A 24,102-nucleotide genomic window follows, 5' to 3' on the forward strand; every position below is an offset into this window, starting at 1 on the left:
GGAGCGTACATGTGAGGGCGTGGGTTAGTGTGAGCGTACGGGTTAGGATTATAGGACGTGTGAGGGTAAGGCTTCGGGGAAGGTTTAGGGTTAGGGTTCGGGCTAGGGTTAGGGTTAGGGGACGGGGACGGTTTAGTGTCCAGGAGAGGGTACGAGAACGGTTTAGGGGGAGCGTACGTGTGAGGGCGCGTGTTAGTGTGAGCGTACGGGTTAGGATTAGGGAACGGGTGAGTGTAAGGCTTCGGGGAAGGGTTAGGGTTAGGGTTCGGGCTAGGGTTGGGGTTAGGGGATGGGGAAGTTTTAGGGTCCAGGTGTGGGTACGACAATGGTTTAGGGGGAGCGTACGTGTGAGGTCGCGGGTTAGTATGAGCATACGGGTTAGGATTAGGGGACAGGTGAGGTTAAGGCTTCGGGGAAGTGTTAGGGTTAGGGTTCGGGCTAGGGTTAGGGTTAGGGGACGGGGACGGTTTAGGGTCCAGGTGAGGGTACGACAACGGTTTAGGGGTAGCATACGTGTGAGGGCACAGGTTAGTGTGAGCATACGGGTAATGATTAGGGGAAGGGTGACGGTAAGGCTTCCGGTAAGGGTTAGGGTTAGGGTTCGGGCTAGGTTTAAGGTTAGGGGACGGGGACGGTTTAGGGTCCAGGTGACGTTACGACAACAGTTTCAGGGGAGCGTACGTGTGAGGGCGCGGGTTAGTATGAGCGTACGGATTAGGATTATAGGACGGGTGAGGGTAAGGCTTCGGGGAAGGTTTAGGGTTAGGGTTCGGGCTAGGGTTAGGGTTAGGGGTCGGGGACGGTTTAGGGTCCAGGAGAGGGTATGAGAACGGTTTAGGGGGAGTGTACGTGTGAGGGCGTGCGTTAGTGTGAGCGTACGGGTTATTATTAGGGGATGGCTGAGGTTAAGGCTTCGGGGAAAGGTTAGGATTAGGGTTCGGGCTACGGTTAGGGTTAGGGGACGGGGACGGTTTAGAGTCCAGGTGAGGGTACGAGAACGGTTTAGGGGGAGTGTACGTGTGAGGACGTGGGTTAGTGTGAGCGTACGGCTTAGGATTAGGGGACGGGTGAGGGTAAGGCTTCGGGGAAGGGTTAGGGTTAGGGTTCGGGCTAGGGTTAAGGTTAGGGTAAGGGGCCGGTTTAGGGTCCAGGTGAGGGTACGACAACGCTTTAGGGTGAGCGTATGTGTGAGGGCGCGGGTTAGTGTTAGCGTACGGTTTAGTATTATGGGACGGGTGAGGGTAAGGCTTCGGGGAAGGTTTAGGGTTAGGGTTCGGGCTAGGGTTAGGGTTAGGGGACGGGGACGGTTTAGGGTCCAGGAGATGGTACGAGAACGGTTTAGGGGCAGCGTACGTGTGACGGCGCGGGTTAGTGTGAGCGTACGGTTTAGGATTAGGGGACAGGTGATGGTAAGTCTTCGGATAGGTTTAGGGTTAGAGTTCGGGCTAGGGTTAGGGTTAGGGGACTGGGACGGTTTAGGGTCCAGAAGAGGGTACGAGAGCGGTTTAGGGGGAGCGTACGTGTGAGGGCGCGGGTTAGTTTGAGCATACGGGTTAGGATTAGGGGACGGGTGAGGGTAAGGCTTTGGAGAAGTGTTAGAGTTAGGTTTCAGGCTAGGGTTAGGGTTAGGGCTCGCGGACGGTTTAGGGTCCAGGTGAGGGTACGATAACGGTTTAGGGGGAGCGTATGTGTGAGGGCGCGGGTTAGTGTGAGCGTACGGGTTAGGATTAGGTGACGGGTGAGGGTAAGCCTTCGGAGAAGTGTTAGGGTTAGGGTTCGGGCTAGGGTTAGGGTTAGGGGACGAGGCCGGTTTAGGGTCCAGGTGAGGGTACGACTACGGTTTAGGGGGAGCATACGTGTGAGGGCGCGGGTTAGTGTGACCATACGGGTTAGGATTAGGGGACGTGTGAGGGTAAGGCTTCGGGGAAGGTTTACGGTTAGGGTTCGGGGTAGGGTTAGGGTTAGGGGACGGGGACAGTTGAGGGTCCAGGTGGGGGTACGACAACAGTTTAGGGGAGTGTACGTGTAATGGCGCGGGTTAGTGTTAGCGTACGGGTTAGGATTAGGGGACGGGTGAGGGTAAGGCTTCGGGGAAGGGTTAGGGTTCGGGTTCGGGCTAGGGTTAGGGTTAGGGGACGGGGACGGTTTAAGGTCCAGGTGAGGGTAGGACAACGGTTTAGGGGGAGCGTACGTGTGAGGGCACGGGTTAGTGTGAGCGTACGGGTTAGGATTAGGGGGCGGGTGAGTGTAAGGCTTCGGGTAAGGCTTAGGGTTAGGCTTCGGGCTAGGGTTAGGTTTAGGGGACGGGGACGGTTTAGGGTCCAGGTGAGGGTACGACAACGGTTTAGGGGAAGCGTACGTGTGAGGGCGCGGGTTAGTGTGAGCGTACGGGTTAGGATTAGGAAACGTGTGAGTGTAAGGCTGCGGGGAAGGGTTAGGGTTAGGGTTCGGGGTAGGGTTAGGGTTAGAAGACGGGGACGTTTTAGGGTCCAGGTGTGGGTACGACAACGGTTTAGGGGGAGCGTACGTGTGAGGGCGTGGTTTAGTATGAGCATATGGGTTAGGATTAGGGGACGGGTGAGGTTAAGGCTTCGGGGAAGGGTTAGGGTTCGGGTTCCGGCTAGGGTTAGGGTTAGGGGACACGGACGGTTTAGGGTCCAGGTGAGGGTACGACAAAGGTTTAGGGGAAGCGTACATGTGAGGGCGTGGGTTACTGTGAGCGTACGGGTTAGAATTAGGGGACGGGTGAGGGTAAGGCTTCGGGGAATGGTTAGGGTTAGCGTTCGGGCTACGGTTAGGGTTAGGAGACGGGGACGGTTTAGGGTCCAGGTGAGGGTACGACAACCGTTTAGGGGGAGCGTATGTGTGAGGGCGTGGGTTAGTGTGAGCGTACGGCTTAGGATTAGGGCACGGGTGAGTTTAAGGCTTCGGGGAAGTTTTAGGGTTAGGGTTCGGGCTAGGGTTAGGATTAGGGTACGGGGCCGGTTTAGGGTCCAGTTGAGGGTACGACTACAGTTTAGGGGGAGCGTACGTGTGAGGGCGCGGGTTAGTGTGAGCATACGGGTTAGGATTAGGGGACGTGTGAGGGTAAGGCTTCGGGGAATGTTTACGGTTAGGGTTCGGGCTAGGGTTAGGGTTAGGGGACGGGGCCGGTTTAGGGACCAGGTGAGGGTACGACAGCAGTTTAGGGGAGCGTACGTGTAAGGGCGCGGCTTAGTGTTAGCGTACGGTTCAGGATAAGGGGACGGGTGAGGGTAAGGCTTCGGGGAAGGGTTAGGGTTAGGGTTCGGGCTAGGGTTAGGGTTAGGGTACGGGACGGTTTAGGGTCCAGGTGAGGGTACGACAACGCTTTAGGGGGAGCCTACATGTGAGGGCGCGGGTTAGTGTGACCGTACGGGTTAGGATTATAGGACGGGTGACGGTAAGGCTTCGGGGAAGGGTTAGGGTTAGCATTCGGGCTAGGGTTAGTGTTAGGGGATGGGGACGGTTTAGGGACCACGTGAGGATACGACAACCGTTTAGGGGGAGCGTACGTGTGAGGGCGTGGGTTAGTGTGAGCGTACAGCTTAGGATTAGGGGACGGGTGAGGTTAAGGCTTCGGGGAAGGGTTAGGGTTAGGGTTCGGGCTAGGGTTAGGGTTAGGGGACGGGGCCGGTTTAGGGTCCAGGTGAGGGTACGACTACGGTTTAGGGGGAGCGTATGTGTGAGGGCGCGGGTTAGTGTGAGCATACGGGTTAGGATTAGGGGACGGGTGAGGGTAAGGCTTCGTGGAAGGGTTAGGGTTGGATTCGTGCTAGGGTTAGGGTTAGGGGACGGGGACGTTTTAGGGTCCAGGTGAGGGTACGACAACGGTTTAGGGGGAGCGTACGTGTGAGGTCGCGGGTTAGTGTGAGCGTACGGGTTAGGATTATGGGACGGGTGAGGGTAAGGCTTCCGAGAAGGTTTAGAGTTAGGATTCGGGCTAGGGTTAGGGTTAGGGGACGGGGATGGTTTAGGGTCCAGGAAAGGGCATGAGAACGGTTTAGGGGGAGCGTACGTGTGAGGGCATGGGTTAGTTTGAGCGTACGGGTTAGGATTAGGGGACGGGTGAGGGTAAGGCTTTGGGGAAGTGTTAGGTTTAGGGTTCGGGCTAGGGTTAGGGTTAGGGGACGGGGACGGTTTAGGGTCCAGGAGAGGTTACAAGAACGGTTTAGGGGGAGCGTACGTGTGACGGCGCGGGTTAGTGTTAGCGTACGGGTTAGGATTATAGGACGGGTGAGGGTAAGGCTTTGGGGAAGGTTTAGGGTTAGGGTTCGGGCTAGCGTTAGGGTTAGGGGACGGGGACGGTTTGGGGTCCAGGTGAGGGTACGAGAACGGTTTGGGGGGAGCGTACGTTTGAGGGCACGGGTTAGTGTGAGCGTACGGGTTAGGATTAGGGGACGGGTGAGGTTAAGGCTTCGGGGAAGGGTTAGGGTTAGGGTTCGGGCTAGGGTTAGGGTTATGGGACGGGGCCGGTTTAGGGTCCAGGTGAGGGTACTACTATGGTTTAGGGGTATCGTACGTGTGAGGGCGTGGGTTAGTGTGAGTAAACGGGTTAGGATTAGGGGACGTGTGAGGGTAAGCCTTCGGGGAAGGGTTAGGGTTACGGTTCTGGTTAGGGTTAGGGTTAGGGGACGGGGACGGTTTAGGGTCCAGGTGAGGGTACGACAAGAGTTTAAGGGGAGCGTACGTGTTAGGGCGCAGGTCAGTGTGAGCGTACGGGTTAGGATGAGGGGACGGGTGAGGGTAAGGCTTCGGGGAAGGGTTAGGGTTAGGGTTCGGGCTAGTGTTAGGGTTAGGGGACGGGGACGGTTTAGGGTCCAGGTGAGGGCACGACAACGCTTTAGGGGGAGCGTACATGTGAGGGCGTGGGTTAGTGTGAGCGTACGGGTTAGGATTATAGGACGGGTGAGGGTAAGGCTTCGGGGAAGGTTTAGGGTTAGGGTTCGGGCTAGGGTTAGGGTTAGGGGACGGGGACGGTTTAGTGTCCAGGAGAGGGTACGAGAACGGTTTAGGGGGAGCGTACGTGTGAGGGCGCGTGTTAGTGTGAGCGTACGGGTTAGGATTAGGGAACGGGTGAGTGTAAGGCTTCGGGGAAGGGTTAGGGTTAGGGTTCGGGCTAGGGTTGGGGTTAGGGGATGGGGAAGTTTTAGGGTCCAGGTGTGGGTACGACAATGGTTTAGGGGGAGCGTACGTGTGAGGTCGCGGGTTAGTATGAGCATACGGGTTAGGATTAGGGGACAGGTGAGGTTAAGGCTTCGGGGAAGTGTTAGGGTTAGGGTTCGGGCTAGGGTTAGGGTTAGGGGACGGGGACGGTTTAGGGTCCAGGTGACGTTAAGACAACAGTTTAAGGGGAGCGTACGTGTGAGGGCGCGGGTTAGTATGAGCGTACGGATTAGGATTATAGGACGGGTGAGGGTAAGGCTTCGGGGAAGGTTTAGGGTTAGGGTTCGGGCTAGGGTTAGGGTTAGGGTTAGGGGTCGGGGACGGTTTAGGGTCCAGGAGAGGGTATGAGAACGGTTTAGGGGGAGTGTACGTGTGAGAGCGTGGGTTAGTGTGAGCGTACGGGTTATTATTAGGGGATGGCTGAGGTTAAGGCTTCGGGGAAAGGTTAGGATTAGGGTTTGGGCTAGGGTTAGGGTTAGGGGACGGGGACGGTTTAGAGTCCAGGTGAGGGTACGAGAACGGTTTAGGGGCAGCGTACGTTTGACGGCGCGGGTTAGTGTGAGCGTACGGTTTAGGATTAGGGGACAGGTGATGGTAAGTCTTCGGGGAAGGTTTAGGGTTAGAGTTCGGGCTAGGGTTAGGGTTAGGGGACGGGGACGGTTTAGGGTCCAGAAGAGGGTACGAGAGCGGTTTAGGGGGAGCGTACGTGTGAGGGCGCGGGTTAGTTTGAGCATACGGGTTAGGATTAGGGGACGGGTGAGGGTAAGGCTTTGGAGAAGTGTTAGGGTTAGGGTTCAGGCTAGGGTTAGGGTTAGGGCTCGCGGACGGTTTAGGGTCCAGGTGAGGGTACGAGAACGGTTTAGGGGGAGCGTATGTGTGAGGGCGCGGGTTAGTGTGAGCGTACGGGTTAGGATTAGGTGACGGGTGAGGGTAAGCCTTCGGGGAAGTGTTAGGGTTAGGGTTCGGGCTAGGGTTAGGGTTAGGGGACGGGGCCGGTTTAGGGTCCAGGTGAGGGTACGACTACGGTTTAGGGGGAGCATACGTGTGAGTGCGCGGGTTAGTGTGAGCATACGGGTTAGGATTAGGGGACGTGTGAGGGTAAGGCTTCGGGGAAGGTTTACGGTTAGGGTTCGGGGTAGGGTTAGGGTTAGGGGACGGGGACAGTTGAGGGTCCAGGTGGGGGTATGACAACAGTTTAGGGGAGTGTACGTGTAATGGCGCGGGTTAGTGTTAGCGTACGGGTTAGGATTAGGGGACGGGTGAGGGTAAGGCTTCGGGGAAGGGTTAGGGTTCGGGTTCGGGCTAGGGTTAGGGTTAGGGGACGGGGACGGTTTAAGGTCCAGGTGAGGGTAGGACAACGGTTTAGGGGGAGCATACGTGTGAGGGCACGGGTTAGTGTGAGCGTACGGGTTAGGATTAGGGGGCGGGTGAGTGTTAGGCTTCGGGTAAGGCTTAGGGTTAGGGTTCGGGCTAGGGTTAGGTTTAGGGGACGGGGACGGTTTAGGGTCCAGGTGAGGGTACAACAACGGTTTAGGGGAAGCGTACGTGTGAGGGCGCGGGTTAGTGTGAGCGTACGGGTTAGGATTAGGGGACGTGTGAGGGTAAGGCTTCGGGGAAGGGTTAGGGTTGTATTCGGGCTAGGGTTAGGGTTAGGGGACGGGGACGTTTTAAGGTCCAGGTTAGGGTACGACAACGGTTTAGATGGAGTGTACGTGTGAGGGCGTGGGTTAGTGTGAGCGTACGGGTTATTATTAGGGGATGGCTGAGGTTAAGGCTTCGGGGAAGGGTTAGGATTAAGGTTTGGGCTAGGGTTAGGGTTAGGGGACGGGGACGGTTTAGAGTCCAGGTGAGGGTACGAGAACGGTTTAGGGGGAGTGTACGTGTGAGGGCGCGGGTTAGTTTGAGCGTACGGGTTAGGATTAGGGGACGGGTGAGGGTAAGGCTATGGGGTAGTGTTAGGGTTAGGGTTCGGGCTATGGTTAGGTTTAGGGGACGGGGACGGTTTAGGGTCCAGGTGAGGGTACGAGAACGGTTTAGGGGGAGCGTACGTGTGAGGGCGCGGGTTAGTGTGAGCGTACGGGTTAGGATTAGGGGACGGGTGAGTTTAAGGCTTCGGGGAAGGGTTAGGGTTAGGGTTCGGGCTAGGGTTAGGGTTAGGGGACGGGGCCGGTTTAGGGTCCAGGTGAGGGTACTACTATGGTTTAGGGGTATCGTACGTGTGAGGGCGTGGGTTAGTGTTAATAAACGGGTTAGGATTAGGGGACGTGTGAGGGTAAGGCTTCGGGGAAGGTTTACGGTTAGGGTCCGGGCTAGGGTTAGGGTTAGGGGACGGGGCCGGTTTAGGGTCCAGGTGAGGGTACGACAAGAGTTTAGGGGGAGCGTACGTGTAAGGGCGCGGGTTAGTGTTAGCGTATCGGTTAGGATTAGGGGACCGGTGAGGGTAAGGCTTCGGGGAAGGGTTAGGGTTGGATTCGGGCTAGGGTTAGGGTTAGGGGACGGGGACGGTTTAGGGTCCAGGTGAGGGTACGACAACGGTTTAGGGGGAGCGTACGTGTGAGGGCGCGGGTTAGTGTGAGCGTACGGGTTAGGATTAGGGGGCGGGTGAGGGTAAGGCTTCGGGGAAGTGTTAGGGTTAGGGTTCGGGCTAGGGTTAGGGTTAGGGGACGGGGCAGGTTTAGGGTCCAGGTGAGGGTACGACTACGGTTTAGGGGGAGCATACGTGTGAGGGTGCGGGTTAGTGTTAGCGTACGGGTTAGGATTATAGGACGGGTGAGGGTAAGGCTTCGGGAAAGGTTTATGGTTAGGGTTCGGGCTAGGGTTAGGATTAGGGGACGGGTACGGTATAGGGAACAGGAGAGGGTACAAGAACAGTTTAGGGGGAGCGTATGTGTGAGGGCGCGTTTAGTGTGAGCATACGGGTTAGGATTAGGAGACGGGTGAGGGTAAGGCTTCGGGGAAGGGTTAGGGTTAGGGTTCGGGCTAGGGTTAGGGTTAGGGGACGGGGACGGTTTAGGGTCCAGGTGAGGGTACGACAACGGTATCGGGGGAGCGTCCGTGTGAGGACGCGGGTTAGTGTGTGCGTACGGGTTAGGATTACGGGACGGGTGAGGGTAAGGCTTCGGAGAAGGGTTAGGGTTAGGGTTCGGGCTAGGGTTAGGGTTAGGGGACGGGGACGGTTTAGGGTCCAGGAGAGGGAACGAGAACGGTTTAGGGGTAGCGTACGTGTGACGGGGCGGGTTAGTGTGAACGTACGGGTTAGGATTATGGTACGGGTGAGGGTAAGGCTTCGGGGAAGGTTTAGGGTTAGGTTTCGGGCTAGGGTTAGGGTTAGGGGACGGGGACGGTTTGGGGTCCAGGAGAGGGTACGACAACGCTTTAGGGTGAGCGTACGTGTCAGGGCGCGAGTTAGTGTGAGCGTACGGGTTAGGATAATGGGACGGGTGAGGGTAAGGCTTCGGGGAAGGTTTAGGGTTAGGGTTCGGGCTAGGGTTAGGGTTAGGTGACGGGGACGGTTTAGGGTCCAGAAGAGGGTACGAGAGCGGTTTAGGGGGAGCGTACGTATGAGGGCGCGGGTTAGTTTGAGCTACGGGTTAGGATTAGGGGACGGGTGAGGGTAAGGCTTTGGAGAAGTGTTAGGGTTAGGGTTCAGGCTAGGGTTAGGGTTAGGGCCCGCGGACGGTTTAGGGTCCAGGTGAGGGTACGAGAACGGTTTAGGGGGAGCGTATGTGTGAGGGCGCGGGTTAATGTGAGCGTACGGGTTACGATTAGGTGACGGGTGAGGGTAAGCCTTCGGGGAAGTGTTAGGGTTAGGGTTCGGGCTAGGGTTAGGGTTAGGGGACGGGGCCGGTTTAGGGTCCAGGTGAGGGTACGACTACGGTTTAGGGGGAGCGTACGTGTGAGGGCGCGGGTTAGTGTGAGCATACGGGTTAGGATTAGGGGACGTGTGAGTGTAAGGCTTCAGGGAAGGTTTACGGTTAGGGTTCGGGGTAGGGTTAGGGTTAGGGGACGGGGACAGTTGAGGGTCCAGGTGGGGGTACGACAACAGTTTAGGGGAGCGTACGTGTAATGGCGCGGGTTAGTGTTAGCGTACGGGTTAGGATTAGGGGACGGGTGAGGGTAAGGCTTCGGGGAAGGGTTAGGGTTAGGGTTCGGGCTAGGGTTAGGGTTAGGTGACGGGGACGGTTTAGGGTCCAGGTGAGGGTACGACAACGCTTTCGGGGGAGCGTACGTGTGAGGACGCGGGTTAGTGTGAGCTTAGGGGTTAGGATTATAGAACGGGTGAGGGTAAGGCTTCGGGGAAGGTTTAGGGTTAGGGTTTGGGGTAGGGTTATGGTTAGGGGACGGGGACGGTTTAGGGTCCAGGAGAGGGTATGAGAACTGTTTAGGGGGAGCGTACGTGTGAGGGCGCGGGTTAGTGTGAGCGTACGGGTTAGGATTAGGGAACGTGTGAGTGTAAGACTGCGGGGAAGGGTTAGGGTTAGGGTTCGGGCTAGGGTTAGGGTTAGGGGACGGGGACGTTTTAGGGTCCAGGTGTGGGTACGACAACGGTTTAGGGGGAGCGTACGTGTGAGGGCACGGTGTAGTATGAGCATATGGGTTAGGATTAGGGGACGGGTGAGGTTAAGGCTTCGTGGAAGGGTTAGGGTTCGGGTTCGGGCTAGGGTTAGGGTTAGGGGACGGGGACGGTTTAGGGTCCAGGTGAGGGTAGGACAACGGTTTAGGGGGAGCGTACATGTGAGGGGACGGGTTAGTGTGAGCGTCCGGGTTAGGATTAGGGGGCGGGTGAGTGTAAGGCTTCGGGTAAGGCTTAGGGTTAGGGTTTGGGCTAGGGTTAGGTTTAGGGGACGGGGACGGTTTAGGGTCCAGGTGAGGGTACGACAACGGTTTAGGGGAAGCGTACGTGTGAGGGCGCGGGTTAGTGTGAGCGTACGGGTTAGGATTAGGGGACGGGTGAGGGTAAGGCTTCGGGGAAGGGTTAGGGTTGTATTCGGGCTAGGGTTAGGGTTAGGGGACGGGGACGTTTTAGGGTCCAGGTGAGGGTACGACAACGGTTTAGATGGAGCGTACGTGTGAGGGCGTGGGTTAGTGTGAACGTACGGGTTATTATTAGGAGATGGCTGAGGTCAAGGCTTCGGGGAAAGGTTAGGATTAGGGTTTGGGCTAGGGTTAGGGTTAGGGGACGGGGACGGTTTAGAGTCCAGGTGAGGGTACGAGAACGGTTTAGGGGGAGTGTACGTGTGAGGGCGCGGGTTAGTTTGAGCGTACGGGTTAGGATTAGGGGACGGGTGAGGGTAAGGCTTTGGGGAAGTGTTAGGGTTAGGGTTCGGGCTACGGTTAGGGTTAGGGGACGGGGACGGTTTAGGGTCCAGGTGAGGGTACGAGAACGGTTTAGGGGGAGCGTACGTGTGAGGGCCCGGGTTAGTGTGAGCGTACGGTTTAGGATTAGGGAACGGGTGAGTGTAAGCCTTCGGGGAAGGGTTAGTGTTAGGTTTCGGGCTAGGGTTAGGGTTAGGGGACGGGGACGGTTTAGGGTCCAGGTGAGGGTACTATTATGGTTTAGGGGTATCGTACGTGTGAGGGCGTGGGTTAGTGTGAGTAAACGGGTTAGGATTAGGGGACGTGTGAGGGTAAGGCTTCGGGGAAGGTTTACGGTTAGGTTCCGGGTTAGGGTTAGGGTTAGGGGACGGGGCAGGTTCAGGGTCCAGGTGAGGGTACGACTACGGTTTAGGGGGAGCATACGTGTGAGGGCGTGGGTTAGTGTTAGCGTACGGGTTAGGATTATAGGACGGGTGAGGGTAAGTTTTCGGGAAAGGTTTATGGTTAGGGTTCGGGCTAGGGTTAGGATTAGGGGACGGGGACGGTATAGGGAACAGGAGAGGGTACAAGAACGGTTTAGGGGGAGCGTACGTGTGAGGGCGCATTTAGTGTGAGCATACGGGTTAGGATTAGGAGACGGGTGAGGGTAAGGCTTCGGGGAAGGGTTAGTGTTAGGGTTCGGGCTAGGGTTAGGGTTAGGGGACGGGGACGGTTTAGGGTCCAGGTGAGGGTACGACAACGGTTTCGGGGGAGCGTCCGTGTGAGGACGCGGGTTAGTGTGAGCGTACGGGTTAGGATTACGGGACGGGTGAGGGTAAGGCTTCGGAGAAGGGTTAGGGTTAGGGTTCGGGCTAGGGTTAGGGTTAGGGGACGGGGACGGTTTAGGGTCCAGGTGAGGGTACGAGAACGCTTTAGGGTGAGCGTACGTGTGAGGGCGCGAGTTAGTGTGAGCGTACGGTTTAGGATTATGGGACGGGTGAGGGTAAGGCTTCGGGGAAGGTTTAGGGTTAGGGTTCGGGCTAGGGTTAGGGTTAGGGGATGGGGACGGTTTAGGGTCCAGGTGAGGGTACGACAACGCATAAGGGGGAGCGTATATGTGAGGGCGCGGGTTAGTGTGAGCGTACGGGTTAGGATTATAGGACGGTTGAGGCTAAGGCGTCGGGGAAGGTTTAGTGTTAGGGTTCGGGCTAGGGTTAGGGTTAGGGGACGGGGACGGTTTAGGGTCCAGGAGAGGGTACGAGAACGGTTTAGGGGGAGCGTACGTGTGTGGGCACGGGTTAGTGTGAGCGTACGGTTTAGGATTAGGGAACGGGTGAGTGTAAGCCTTCGGGGAAGGGTTAGTGTTAGGTTTCGGGCTAGGGTTAGGGTTAGGGGACGGGGACGGTTTAGGGTCCAGGTGAGGGTACGACAACGGTTTCGGGGGAGCGTCCGTGTGAGGACGCGGGTTAGTGTGAGCGTACGGGTTAGGATTACGGGACGGGTGAGGGTAAGGCTTCGGAGAAGGGTTAGGGTTAGGGTTCGGGCTAGGGTTAGGGTTAGGGGACGGGGACGGTTTAGGGTCCAGGTGAGGGTACGAGAACGCTTTAGGGTGAGCGTACGTGTGAGGGCGTGAGTTAGTGTGAGCGTACGGTTTAGGATTATGGGACGGGTGAGGGTAAGGCTTCGGGGAAGGTTTAGGGTTAGGGTTCGGGCTAGGGTTAGGGTTAGGGGATGGGGACGGTTTAGGGTCCAGGTGAGGGTACGACAACGCATAAGGGGGAGCGTATATGTGAGGGCGCGGGTTAGTGTGAGCGTACGGGTTAGGATTAGGGGACGAGTGAGGTTAAGGCTTCGGGGAAGGGTTACGGTTAGGGTTCGGGCTAGGGTTAGGGTTAGGGGACGGGGACGGTTTAGGGTCCAGGAGAGGTTACGAGATCGGTTTAGGGGGAGCGTACGTGTGACGGCGCGGGTTAGTGTTAGCGTACGGGTTAGGATTATAGGACGGGTGAGGGTAAGGCTTCGGGGAATGGTTAGGGTTAGGGTTCGGAGTAGGGTTAAGGATAGGGGACGGGGCCGGTTTAGGGTCCAGGTGAGGGTACGACTACGGTTTAGGGGGAGCATACGTGTGAGGGCGCGGGTTAATGTTAGCGTACGGGTTAGGATTATAGGACGGGTGAGGGTAAGGCTTCGAGGAAGGGTTAGGTTTAGGGTTCGGGCTAGGGTTAGGGTTCCGGGACGGGGACGTTTTAGGGTCCTGGTGTGGGTACGACAACGGTTTAGGGGGAGCGTACGTGTGAGGGCGCGGGTTAGTATGACCATACGGGTTAGGATTAGGGGACGGCTGAGGTTAAGGCTTCGGGGAAGTGTTAGGGTTAGGGTTCGGGCTAGTGTTAGGGTTAGGGGACGGGGACGGTTTAGGGTCCAGGTGAGGGTACGACAAAGGTTTAGGGAAAGCGTACGTGTGAGGGCGCGGGTTAGTGTGAGCGTACGGGTTAGGACTAGGGGGCGGGTGAGGGTAAGGCTTCGGGTAAGGCTTAGGGTTAGGGTTCGGGCTAGGGTTAGGGTTAGGGGACGGGGACGGTTTAGGGTCCAGGTGAGGGTACGACAAAGGTTTAGGGAAAGCGTACGTGTGAGGGCGCGGGTTAGTGTGAGCGTACGGGTTAGGATTAGGGGACGGGTGAGGGTAAGGCTTCGGGGAAGGGTTCTGGTTAGGGTTCCGGCTAGGTTTAGGGTTAGGGCACGGGGACGGTTTAGGGTCCAGGTGAGGGTACGACAACGCTTTAGGGGGAGCGTACATGTGAGGGCGCGGGTTAGTGTGAGCGTACGGGTTAGGATTAGGGGCCGGGTGAGGGTAAGGCTTCGGGTAAGTGTTAGGGTTAGGGTTCGGGCTAGGGTTAGGGTTAGGGGACGGGGACGGTTTAGGGTCCAGGTGACGGTACGACAACGGTTTAACGGGAGCGTACGTGTGAGGGCACAGGTTAGTGTGAGCGTACGGGTTAGGATTAGGGGAGAGGTGAGGGTAAGCCTTCGGGGAAGGGTTAGGGTTACGGTTCTGGCTAGGGTTAGGGTTAGGGGACAGGGACGGTTTAGAGTCCAGGTGAGGGTACGTCAACGGTTTAGGGGAAGCGTACGTGTGAGGGGGCGGGTTAGTGTGAGCGTACGGTTTAGGATTAGGGGACGGGTGAGGGTAAGGCTTCGGGCAACGGTTAGGGTTAGGGTGTGGGCTAGGGTTAGGGTTAGGGGACGGGGACGGTTTAGGGTCCAGGTGAGGGTACGACAACGCTTTAGGGTGAGCGTACGTGTGAGGGCGCGGGTTAGTGTGAGCGTACGGGTTAGGATTATGGGACGGGTGAGGGTAAGGCTTCGGGGAAGCGTTAGGGTTAGGGTTCGGGCTAGGGTTAGGGTTAGGGGACGGGGACGGTTTAGGGTCCAGGAAAGGGTACGAGAACGGTTTAGGGGGAGCGTACGTATTACGGCCCGGGTTAGTGTGAGCGTACGGGTTAGGATTAGGGGACGGGTGAGGGTAAGGCTTCGGGAATGGTTTAGGGTTAGGGTTCAGGCTAGGCTTAGGGTTAGGGGACGGGGATGGTTTAGGGTCCAGGAGAGGGTACGAGAACTATTTAGAGGGAGCGTATGTGTGAGGGCGCGGGTTAGTGTGAGCGTACGGGTTAGGATTAGGGAACGGGTGAGTGTAAGGCTTCGGGGAAGGGTTAGGTTTAGGTTCGGGCTAGGGTTAGGGTTAGGGGAAGGGGCCGGTTTAGGGTCCAGCTGAGGGTATGCCTTCGGTTTAGGGGGAGCGTACGTCTGAGGGCACGGGTTAGAGTGAGCGTACGGGTTAGGATTAGGGTACGGGTTACGGTAAGGCTTCGGGGAAGGTTTACGGTTAGGGTTCGGGCTAGGGTTAGGGTTAGGGGACGGGGACGTTTTAGGGTCCAGGTGAGGGTACAATGGTTTAGGGGGAGCGTACGTGTGAGGGCGCGAGTTAGTATGAGCGTACGGGTTAGGATTAGTGGCGGGTGAGGGTAAGGCTTTGGGGAAGTGTTAGGGTTAGGGATCGGGCTAGGGTTAGGGTTAGGGGATGGGGACGGTTTAGGGTCCAGGAGAGGGTACGAGAATGGTTTAGGGGGAGCGTACGTGTGATGGCGCGGGTTAGTGTGACCGTACGGGTTAGGATTAGGGGACGGGTGAGGGTAAGGCTTCGGCGAAGGTTTAGGGTTAGAGTTCGGGCTAGGGTTAGGGTTAGGGGACGAGGCATGTTTAGGGTCCAGGTGAGGGTACGACTACGGTTTATGGGGAGTGTACGTGTGAGGGCGCGGGTTAGTGTGAACGTACGGGTTAGGATTAGGGGACGGGTGAGGGTAAGCCTTTGGGGAAGGGTTAGGGTTACGGTTCTGGATAGGGTCATGGTTAGGGGACGGGGACGGTTTGGGGTCCAGGTGAGGGTACGACAACGGTTTAGGGGAAGCGTACATGTGAGGGCGTGTGTTAGTGTTAGCGTACGGGTTAGGATTAGGGGATTGGTGAGGGTATGGCTTCGGGGAAGGGTTAGGGTTAGGGTTCGGGCTAGGGTTAGGATTAGGGGACGGGGACGGTTTAGGGTCCAGGTGAGGGTACGAGAACGGTTTAGGGGGAGCGTACGTGTGAGGGCTCGGGTTAGTGTTAGCGTACGGTTTAGGATTAGGGGACGGGTGAGGGTAGCCTTCGGGGAAGGGTTAGGTTTACGGTTCTGGCTAGGGTTAGGGTTAGGGGACGGGGACGGTTTAGGGTCCAGGTGAGGGTACGACAGCAGTTTAGGGGAACCGTACGTGTGAGGGCGTGGGTTAGTGTGAGCGTACGGGTTAGGATTAGGAGACGGCTGAGTGTAAGCCTTCGGGGAAGGTTAACGGTTAGGGTTCGGGCTCTGGTTACGGTTAGGGGACGGGTAAGTTTTAGGGTCCAGGTAAGGGTAATACAATGGTTTAGGGGGAGCGTACGTGTAAGGGCGCGGGTTAGTGTTAGCGTACGGGTTAGGATTAGGGGACGGGTGAGGGTAAGGCTTCGGCGAAGGGTTAGGGTTAGGGTTCGGGCTAGGGTTAGGGTTAGGGGACGGGTACGTTTTAGGGTCCAGGTGAGGGTACTACAATGGTTTAGGGGGAGCGTACGTGTAAGGGCGCGGTTAGTGTTAGCGTACGGGTTAGGATTAGGGGACGGGTGAGGGTAAACTTTCGGGGAAGATTTAGGGTTACGGTTCTGGCTAGGGTTAGGGTTAGGGGACCAGGACCTGTTTAGGGTCCCGGTGAGGGTATAACAACGGTTTAGGGGAAGCGTACGTGTGAGGGCGTGGGTTAGTGTGAGCGTACAGGTTAGGATTAGGGGACGGGTGAGGGTAAGGCTTCGGGGAAGGGTTAGGGTTAGGATTCGGGCTAGGGTTAGGGTTAGGGGATGAGGACGGTTTAGGGTCCAGGTGAGGGTACGACAACGGTTTAGGGGGAGCGTACGTGTGAGGGCGCGGGTTAATTTGAGCGTACGGCTTAGGATTAGGGGAAGGGTGAGGGTTAGGCTTCGTGGAAGTGTTAGGGTTAGGGTTCGGGCTAGGGTTAGGGTTAGGGGACGGGGACGGTTTAGGGTCCAGGTGAGGGTACGAGTACGGTTTAGGGGGAGCGTACGTGTGAGGGCGCGGGTTACTGTGAGCGTACGGGTTAGGATTAGGGGACGGGTGAGGGTAAGCCTTCGGGGAAGGTTTAGGGTTACGAATCTGGCTAGGGTTAGGGTTAGGGGACGGGGACGGTTTAGGGTCCAGGTGAGGGTACGACAACGGTTTAGGGTATGCGTACGTGTGAGGGTGCGGGTTAGTGTGAGCGTACGGGTTAGGATTAGGGGACGGGTGAGGGTAAGGCTTCGGGGAAGGGTTAGGGTTAGGGTTCGGGCTAGGGCTAGGGTTAGGGGACGGGGCCGGTTTAGGGTCCAGGTGAGGGTACGACTATGATTTAGGGGGAGCGTACGTGTGAGGGCGCGGGTTAGTGTGAGCGTACGGGTTAGGATTAGGGGACGAGTGAGGGTAAGGCTTCGGGGAAGGGTTACGTTTACGGTTTGGGCTAGGGTTAGGGTTAGGGGATGGGGACGTTTTAGGGTCCAGGTGAGGGTACGACAAGCGTTTAGGGGGAACGTACGTGTCAGGGCGCGGGATAGTGTGAGCGTACGGGTTAGGATTAGGGAGCGGGTGAGGGTAAGGCTTCGGGGAAGGTTTAGGGTTAGGGTTCGGGCTAGGGCTAGGGTTAGGGGACGGGGACGGTATAGGGTCCAGGTGACGGTACGACAACAGTTAAGGGGGAGCGTACGTGTGAGGGCGCGGGTTACTGTCAGCGTACGGGTTAGGATTATGGGACGGGTGAGGGTAAGGCTTCGGGGAAGGGTTAGGGTTAGGGTTCGGGCTAGGGTTAGGGTTAGGGGATGGGGACGTTTTAGGGTCCAGGTTAGGGTACGACAACGGTTTAGGGGGAGCGTACGTGTGAGGGCGCGGGTCAGTGTGAGCGTACGGGTTAGGATTACGAGGCGGGTGAGTGTAAGGCTTCGGTGAAGGTTTAGGGTTAGGGTTCGGGCTAGGGTTAGGGTTAGGGGACGGGGACGGTTGAGGGTCCAAGAGAGGGTACGAGAACGGTTTACGGGTTGGCGTATGTGTGAGGGCGCGGGTTAGTGTGAGCATACGGGTTAGGATTATGGGACCGGTGAGGGAAAGGCTTCGGGAAAGTTTAGGGTTAGGGTTCGGGCTAGGGTTAGGGTTAGGGGACGGGGATGGTTTAGGGTCCAGGAGAGGGTACGAGAACGGTTTAGGCGGAGCGTACGTTTGAGGGCGCAGGTTTATGTGAGCGTACGGGTAAGGATTAGGGGACGGTTGAGGGTAAGGCTTCGGGGAAATGTAAGGGTTAGGGTTCGGGCTAGGGTTAGGGTTAGGGGACGGGGACGGTTTAGGGTTCAGGTGAGGGTACGAGAAAGGTTTAGGGGGAGCGTACGTGTGAGGGCGCGGGTTAATTTGAGCGTACGGCTTAGGATTAGGGGAAGGGTGAGGGTTAGGCTTCGGGGAAGGGTTAGGGTTAGGGTTCGGGCTAGGGTTAAGGTTAGGGGACGGGGACGTTTTAGGGTCCAGGTGAGGGTACGACAACGGTTTAGGGGGAGCGTACGTGTGAGGGCGCGGGTTAGTTTGAGCGTACAGATTAGGATTAGGGGGCGGGTGAGGGTAAGACTTCAGGAAGGGTTAGGGTTAGGGTTCGGGCTAGGGTTAGTGTTAGGGTACGGGGCCGGTTTAGGGTCCAGGTGAAGGTACGACTATGATTTAGGGGGAGCGTACGTGTGAGGGCGCGGGTTAGTGTGAGCGTACGGTTAGGATTAGGGGACGAGTGAGGGTAAGGCTTCGGGGAAGGGTTAGGTTTCCGGTTTGGGCTAGGGTTAGGGTTAGGGGACGGGGACGTTTTAGGGTCCAGGTGAGGGTATGACAACAGTTTAGGGGGAACGTACGTGTCAGGGCGTGGGATAGTGTGAGCGTACGGCTTAGGATTAGGGGGCGGGTGAGGGTAAGGCTTCGGGGAAGGTTTAGGGTTAGGGTTCGGGCTAGGGCTAGGGTTAGGGGACGGGGACGGTATAGGGTCCAGGTGACGGTATGACAACAGTTTAGGGGGAGCGTACGTGTTAGGGCGCGGGTTAGTGTGAGCGTACGGGTTAGGATTACGGGGCGGGTGAGGGTAAGGCTTCGGTGAAGGGTTAGGGTTAGGGTTCGGGCTAGGGTTAGGGTTAGGGGACGGGGACGGTTCAGGGTCCAAGAGGGGGTACGAGAACGGTTTAGGGGTAGCGTACGTGTGAGGGCGCGGGTTAGTGTGAGCGTACGGGTTAGGATTAGGGGACGGGTGAAGGTAAGGCTTCGGGGAAGGGTTAGGGTTAGGGTTCGAGCTAGGGTTAGGGTTAGGGTACGGGGACGTTTTAGGGTCCAGGTGAGGGTACGACAACGGTTTAGGGGGAGCGTACGTGTGAGGGCGCCGGTTAGTGTGAGCGTACGGGTTAGGATTAGGGGACGGGTGAGGTTAAGGCTTCGGGGAAGGGTTAGGGTTAGGGTTCGGGCTAGGGTTGGGGTTAGGGGACGGGGACGGCTTAGGGTCCAGGTGAGTGTACGACAAAGGTTTAGGGGGAGCGTACGTGTGAGGGCGCGGGTTAGTGTGAGCGTACGGGTTAGGATTAGGGGACAGGTGAGGGTAACGCTTCGGAGAAGGGTTAGGGTTAGGGTTCGGGCTAGGGTTAGTATTAGGGGACGGGGACGGTTTAGGGTTCAGGTTAGGGTACGACAACGCTTTAGGGTGAGCGTACATGTGAGGGCGCGGGTTAGTGTGAGCGTACGGATTAGCAATATGGGACGGGTGAGAGTAAGGCTTTGGGGAAGTTTTAGGGTTAGGGTTCTGGCTAGGGTTAGGGTTAGAGGACGGGGACGGTTTAGGGTCCAGTAGAGGGTACGAGAACAGTTTAGGGGGAGCGTACGTATGAGGGCGCGGGTTAGTGTGAGCGTACGCGTTAGGATTAGGCGACGTGTGAGGGTAAGGCTTCGGGGAAGTGTTAGGGTTAGGGTTTGGGCTAGGGTTAGGGTTAGGGGACGGGGACGGTTTAGGGTCCAGATGAGGGTACGAGAACGGTTGAGGGGGAGCGTACGTGTGAGGGCGCGGGTTAGTGTGAGCGTACGGGTTAGGATTAGGGGACGGGTGAGGTTAAGGCTTCGGGGAAGTGTTAGGGTTAGGGTTCGGGCTAGGGTTAGGGTTAGGGGACGGGGACGGTTTAGGGTCCAGGTGAGGGTACGACAACGGTTTAGGGGGAGTGTACGTGTGAGGGCGCGGGTTAGTGTGAGCATACGGTTTAGGATTAGGGGACGGGTGAGGTTAAGGCTTCGGGGAAGGGTTTGGGTTAGGGTTCGGGCTAGCGTTAGGGTTAGAGTACGGGGACGGTTTAGGGTCCAGGTGAGGGTACGACAACGGTTTAGGGGGAGCGTACGTGTGAGGGCGCAGTTTAGTGTGAGCGTACGGGTTAGGATTAGGTGGCGGTTGAGGGTAAGGCTTCGGGGAAGGGTTAGGGTTAGGGTTCGGGCTAGGGTTAGGGTTAGGGGACGGGGACGGTTTAGGGTCCAGGTGACGGTACGACAACGCTTTAGTGGGAACGTACATGTCAGGGCGCAGGTTAGTGTTAGCGTACGTGTTAGGATTAGGGGACGGGTGAGGGTAAGGCTTCAGGGAAGGGTTAGGGTTAGGGTTCGGGCTAGGGTTAGGGTTAGGGGAAGGGGATGGTTTAGGGCCCAGGGAAGGTACGACAACGGTTTAGGGGGAGCGTACGTGTGAGGGCACGGGTTACTGTGAGCATACGGGTTAAGATTATGGGACAGGTGAGGTTAAGGCTAAGGGGAAGGGTTAGGGTTAGTGTTCGGCCTAGGGTTAGGATTAGGGAACGGGGACAGTTTAGGGTCCAGGTGAGGGTACGACAATGGTTTAGGGGGAGCGTACGTGTGAGGGCGCGGTTTAGTGTGAACGTACGGGTTAGGATTAGGGGGCGGTTGAGGGTAAGGCTTCGGGGAAGTGTTAGTGTTAGGGTTCGGGGTAGGGTTAGGGTTAGGGGACGGGGACGGTTTAGGGTCCAGGTGACGGTATGACAACACTTTAATGGGAGCGTGCGTGTGAGGGTGCGGGTTAGTGTGAGCGTACATGTTAGGATTAGGGGACGGGTGAGAGTAAGGCTTCGGGGAAGGGTTAGGGTTAGGGTTCGGGGTAGCGTTAGGATTAGGGGACGGGGACGGTTTAGGGTCCAGGTGAGGTTTCGACAACGGTTTAGGGGGAGCGTACATGTGAGGGCGCGGGTTAGTGTGAGCGTACGGGTTAGGATTAGGGGACGGGTGAGGGTAAGGCTTCGGGGAAGTGTTAGGGTTAGGGTTCGGGCTAGGGTTAGGGTTAGGGGACGGGGACGGTTTAGGGTCCAGGTGAGGGTACAACAACGCTTTAGGGGGAGCGTACGTGTCAGGGCGCGGGTTACTGTTAGCGTACGTGTTAGGATTAGGGGACGGGTGAGGGTAAGGCTTCAGGGAAGTGTTAGGATTAGGGTTCGGGCTAGGGTTAGGGTTAGGGGACGTGGACGGTTTAGGGTCCAGGTGAGGGTACGACAACGGTTTAGGGGGAGCGTATGTGTGAAGGCGTGGGTTAGTGTGAGCGTACGGGTTAGGATTAGGGGACGGGTGAGTGTAAGGCTTTGGAAAAGGGTTAGGGTTAGGGTTCGGGCTAGGGTTAGGGTTAGGGGACGGTGACGGTTTAGGGTCCAGGTGAGGGTACGACAACACTTTAGGGTGAGCGTACATGTTAGGGCGCGGGTTAGTGTGAGCGTACGGGTTAGGATTATGGGACGTGTGAGGGTAAGGCTTCGGGGAAGGTTTAGGGTGAGGGTTCTGGCTAGTGTTAGGTTTAGGTGACGGGGACGGTTTAGGGTCCAGGAGAGGGTACGAGAACGGTTTGGGGGAGCGTACGTGTGAGGGCGCAGGTTAGTGTGAGCGTACAGGTTAGGATTAGGGGACGGGTGAGGGTAAGGCTTCGGGGAAGTGTTAGGGTTAGGGTTCGGGCTAGGGTTAGGGTTAGGGGACGGGGACGGTTTAGTGTTTAGGAGAGGGTACGAGAACGGTTTAGGGGGAGCGTACGTGTGAGGGCACGGGTTAGTGTGAGCGTACGGGTTACGATTAGGGGACGGGTGAGGGTAAGCTTTCGGGGAAGGGTTAGGGTTACAGTTCTCGCTAGGGTTAGTGTTAGGTGATGGGGACGGTTTAGGGTCCAGGTGAGGGTACGACAACGGTTTAGGAGAAGCGTACGTGTGAGGGCGCGAGTTAGTGTAAGCGTACGAGTTAGGATTTGGGGACGGGTGAGGGTAAGGCTTCGGGGAAGGGTTAGGGTTAGGATTCGGGCTACGGTTAGGGTTAGGGAACGGGGACGGTTTAGGGTCCAGGTGAGGGTATGACAACGGTTTAGGGGGAGCGTATGTCTGAGGGCGTGGGTTAGTGTGAGCGTACGGCTTAGGATTATGGGAGGGGTGAGGGTAAGGCTTCGGGGAAGGGTTAGGTTTAGGGTTCGGGCTAGGGTTAGGGTTAGGGGACGGGGACGGTTTAGGGTCCAGGTGACGCTACGACAACAGTTTAGGGGGAGTGTACGTGTGAGGGCGCGGGTTAGTGTGAGCGTATGGGTTAGGATTAGGGGAAGGGTGAGGGTAAGGCTTCATGGAAGGGTTAGGCTTAGGGTTCGGGCTAGGTTTAGGGTTAGGGGACGGGTACGGTTTAGGGTCCAGGTGTGTGTACGACAACAGTTTAGGGGGAGCGTACGTGTGAGGGCGCGGTTTAGTATAAGCGTACGGGTTAGGATTAGGGGGCGGTTGAGGGTAAGGCTTCGGTGAAGGGTTAGGGTTAGGGTTCGGGCTAGGGTTAGGGTTAGGGGACGGGGACGGTTTAGGGTCCAGGTGAGGGTACGACAACGGTTTAGGGGGAGCGTACGTGTGAGGGCGCGGGTTAGTGTTAGCGTACGGGTTAGATTAGGGGACACGTGAGCGTAAGGCTTCGGGGAAAGGTTAGGGTTAGGGTTCGGGCTAGGGTTAGGCTTAGGGGACGGGGACGGTTTAGGGTCCAGGTGAGGGTACGACAACGGTTTAGGGGGAGTGTACGTGTGAGGGCACGGGTTAGTGTGAGCGTACGGGTTAGCATTAGGGGACAGGTGAGGGTAAGGCTTCGGGGAAGGGTTAGGGTTAGGATTCGGGCTAGGGTTAGGGTTAGGGCACGGGGACGGTTTAGGGTCCAGGTGAGGGTACGACAACGGTTTAGGGGGAGCGTACCTGTGAGGGCGCTGGTTAGTGTGAGGGTACGGGTTAGGATTAGGGGACGGGTGAGGGTAAGGCGTCGGGGAAGGTTTACGGTTAGGGTTCGGGCTAGGGTTAGTGTTAGGGGACGGGGACGGTTTAGGGTCCAGGTGAGGGTACGACAACGGTTTAGGGGGAGCGTACGTGTGAGGGCGCGGGTTAGTGTTAGCGTACGGGTTAGGATTAGGGGACAGGTGAGGGTAAGGCTTCGGGGAAGAGTTAGGGTTAGGGTTCGGGCTAGGGTTAGGCTTAGGGGACGGGGCCGGTTTAGGGTCCAGGTGAAGGTACGACAACGGTTTAGGGGGAGCGTACGTGTGAGGGCGCGGGTTAGTGTTAGCGTACGGGTTAGGATTAGGGAACAGGTGAGGGTAAGGCTTCGGGGAAGGGTTAGGGTTAGGGTTCGGGCTAGGGTTAGGCTTAGGGGAAGGGGACGGATTAGGGTCCAGGTGACGGTACGACAACGGTTTAGGGGGAGCGTACGTGTGAGGGCACGGGTTAGTGTGAGCGTACGGGTTAGGATTAGGGGACGGGTGAGGGTAAGGCTTCGGGGAAGATTTACGGTTACGGTTCGGGCTAGGGTTAGGGTTAGGGGACGGGGACGGTTTAGGGTCCAGGTGAGGGTACGACAATGGTTTAGGGGAAGCGTACGTGTGAGGGCGCGGGTTAGTGTGAGCGTACCATTTAGGATTAGGGGACGGGTGAGTTTAAGGCTTCGGGGAAGGGTTAGGGTTAGGGTTCGGGATAGGGTTAGGGTTAGGGTCGGGGACGGTGTAGGGTCCAGGTGAGGGTACGACTACAGCTTAGGGGGAGCGTACGTGTGAGGCCGCGGGTTAATGTGAGCGTACGGGTTAGGATTAGGGGATGGGTGAGGGTAAGCCTTCGTGGACGGGTTAGGGTTAAGGTTTTGGCTAGAGTTAGGGTTAGGAGATGGGGACGGTTTAGGGTACAGATGAGGGTACGACAACGATTTAGGGGAAGTGTACGTGTGAGGGCGCGGGTTAGTGTGAGCGTACGGGTTAGGATTAGGGGACGGGTGAGTGTAAGGCTTCGGGGAAGGGTTAGGGTTGGATTCGGGCTAGGGTTAGGGTTAGGGGACGGGGACGGTTTAGGGTCCAGGTGAGGGTACGACAACGGTTTAGGGGGAGCGTACGTGTGAGGGCGCGGGTTACTGTGAGTGTACATGTTAGGATTAGGGGACGGGTGCGTTTAGGGTCCAGGTGAGGGTTCGACAACGGTTTAGGGGGAGCGTACATGTGAGGGCGCGGGTTAGTGTGAGCGTACGGGTTAGGATTAGGGGACGGATGAGGGTAAGGCTTCCGGGAAGTGTTAGGGTTAGGGTTCGGGCTAGGGTTAGGGTTAGGGGACGGGGACGGTTTACGGTCCAGGTGAGGGTACGACAACACTTTAGGGTGAGCGTACATGATAGGGCACGGGTTAGTGTGAGCGTACGGGTTAGGATTATCGGATGTGTGAGGGTAAGGCTTCGGGGAAGGGTTAGAGTTAGTGTTCTGGCTAGTGTTAGGTTTAGGTGACGGGGACGGTTTAGGGTCCAGGAGAGGGTACGAGAACGGTTTGGGGGAGCGTACGTGTGAGGGCGCGGGTTAGTGTGAGCGTACGGGTTAGGATTAGGGGACGGGTGAGGGTAAGCTTTCGGGGAAGGGTTAGGGTTACAGTTCTCGCTAGCGATAGGGTTAGGGGACGGGGACGTTTTAGGGTCCAGGTGAGGGTACGAGAACGGTTTAG

This window comes from Lagenorhynchus albirostris, chromosome 14 (assembly GCF_949774975.1).
Source record: "Lagenorhynchus albirostris chromosome 14, mLagAlb1.1, whole genome shotgun sequence".
Classification (NCBI taxonomy): domain Eukaryota; kingdom Metazoa; phylum Chordata; class Mammalia; order Artiodactyla; family Delphinidae; genus Lagenorhynchus; species Lagenorhynchus albirostris.